At 35.3% G+C, this 2,669-nt stretch overlaps 1 protein-coding gene across 1 annotated transcript in view; it reads left to right on the top strand.

The window, feature by feature from the left end:
* LOC138161196 (uncharacterized) overlaps window positions 1–2,669 on the top strand; it is a 163,973-nt gene that overhangs the window by 88,389 nt on the left and 72,915 nt on the right. The window lies entirely within an intron of this gene.

The raw sequence follows: 2,669 nt of genomic DNA, 5'->3' as shown, positions 1-2,669 counted from the left end.
GAAGGAAGGAAGGAAGGAAGGAAGGAAGGAAGGAAGGAAGGAAAAATATAAATTATACAATTAAAAAGGTTTAATTCTGAATTAAACAAGGCATTAAAATGGTAAATGGACAAAGATTATACTAACATTAACTAAAATAATTAGGAAAATAAACTAATGTAAATTAATTGCTACAGCAAGGAGACCAAACAGTTCCATAAAGTATTTTAGTCAGCAAACTCATGATTTATTTGGTAAGTGCACAGAGATGGCTGCCAAAGGCAATATCAGATTAAAATATAAATTCATCTGTATAATCTTATAAAAGATGATGAGAGATCATCTCATAAATCAGAGAGAAAGAATGGAGGGCAAAACCAGTCTAATAAAAATTTTGTAAGATACATAACTTACTTGGAGTCTTCCATAATTTGATTTAGTTGATATTTAACAACATAATTGCATTGATTAAAGGAGAATTCATTAGAGAGCTTTGTAATCTTAGACAAATGCAATGAATGTAGAAATTTCCAAACTGCCAAAAAAAAAAAAAACCAAGTAGACAGAAATTTAAAGTCATTTCTATAGCTATACATCTGTATGAGGAAATTTTCGGATTAAACAATTGACACACATAGAATCTAACATATTATTTGCTATGATGATAAACAAAACTCTTAGCTGAGTTATACTATGTAATCTAAACATCTGAATGTCAGAATAAAAGGGTTGGGAAATGAGGAACCAAAGAGGATTTTTTTTAGCATGCTTATATTAATACAAAGTGGAATGAAGGCTAGAGAAAAGGGGTCTAAAAATGGGTTCTAGTTTTAGGACAAAAGAAGAGATTTTCCCAACAAATTTGAGATTTAAATACCTTTTTTAACTGTCTACTTTAAGTCCTCATTAACAAGAATATACATCTTGCTATGTATCCAATTCAACAAGGATTCATCAAGTACTTACTATGGTCAAGATACTGTACTACATGCTAATGATATAAAGATATAGCAAAAAAAAATTTAAAGTCCTTGCCCATAAAGCGCTAACATTCAACCAGGGAGATGCAGCATGTAAACAGATAAAATGTGAATATGATAAATTGAGAAGGAAAGAGAAAGCATGACCAACTAAGGAAATCATAGGAAAGACTTGGGATAAGGCATGTGAGTTTAGCCTTGAAGAAAGCCTGGGATTCCTATAAGAGGAAAAGAAGAGGGAATCCTGATGTTCACTACCTATGTGATCTTGGGCAAGTCATTTGACATCTTTGGGCCCCTGTTTCCTCTTCTGTAAAATGAAGTTGTTTGCCTAGATGACCTCTGATTACCTTTTTGGCTCTTGATCCAAGATCTGAGGAGCCTATTATTAATAAGCATGTGGTTCTGGCAAATGAAACAATATGAACTATTAATCATCCCCTATTCCAGAGGACCTGTCTGAACATCTCTCAGCAATTTGACAAATTGATGGCCCTCTGTTTCTCAAGGTGGAGCATCATTCCTTTAGGGGTTATTATTATCCTTCCTAAGAAACTTATTCCCCTTTTTGTAGGTGGTATAGCTTTCTTTTCAAATGCTTGCACACAAAAAAGGCAACCTACAGGAAAAAGGGAAACCAAAATGCCTACATTTTCCTCCCGTAATAGCATAGAGCTCTCACCAGCTAGCATTTTTATTTTGAGGGGTATCTAGTTCCAGATTCTTTGCCAGTCTTGTAACAGTCAAAAATCAATCTTCTCCCATTTCCCCCTAATGTCTCTACAATATCATTACCAAGCTCCCAAACCTGAGGCAAGATATTCCTGATCTCTACAAAAGAGAATCTACCCAGTACCTCCTGCTGTATGTCTATAAGCATTAACTAAGATAAATAACACATAGTTTTAGATTTCTATTGATTAGCAGTTTGATCATGTCCAGTTTAAAAAAAAAGGCATAAGGTTTCAAAGGTCAGAGGAAAGCAAGGAATTTAAAATAAATAATTCACAAAAATTCATCCAAGCATTCTGGAGAATAATTTGGAACTATGCCCAAAAAGCAATCAAAATTGTGCATACCTTTTAATTCAATAATACCACTATTAGGTCCATCCCAAAGATGATTTTTAAAAAGGGAGAAGGACCTACATGTACAAAAATATTTATAGCAGCTCTTTTTTTGGTGGCAAAAAAATTGGAAATTGAGGGGATGCCCATCAATTGGAGAATGGCTGAACAAGTTGTGGTAGATGATTGTAATGGAATACTATTGTGCTAAAAGAAATGATGAACAGGAGAATTTCAGAAAAACCTGGAAAGACTTACATGAACTGATGATGAGTGAAGTGAACAGAACCAGGAGAACATTGTACACAGTAACAACACTGTGTGATGATCAACTATGATAAACTTAGCTCTTCTCAGCAATACAATAATCCAAGACAATTCCAAAAGTTTCATGATGGAAAATGCTGTCCAAATCCAGAGAGAAAGAACTATGGAGTGTGAATATACCGTGTTTCCCTGATAATAAGACCTATCTCGAAAATAAGCCCTCCCCTTACTGTGTAAGATTCCTGTAAAATAAGCCCTCCCCCAAAAATAAGCCCTATTGAGATTGCTACTGTAGTGAAGGTGATCCCCTGCGCTACACGCTACATTACGGTACCCTCTGTATGCACCGTCCCCCCCCCCCCCCCCCCCCCCCCCC

This window comes from Petaurus breviceps, unplaced genomic scaffold, assembly GCF_028583685.1.
Source record: "Petaurus breviceps papuanus isolate PSGF00001 unplaced genomic scaffold, PetGlider_PUasm1.0 184, whole genome shotgun sequence".
Taxonomy (NCBI): domain Eukaryota; kingdom Metazoa; phylum Chordata; class Mammalia; order Diprotodontia; family Petauridae; genus Petaurus; species Petaurus breviceps.
This window is presented reverse-complemented; position numbering and strand designations above follow the sequence as displayed.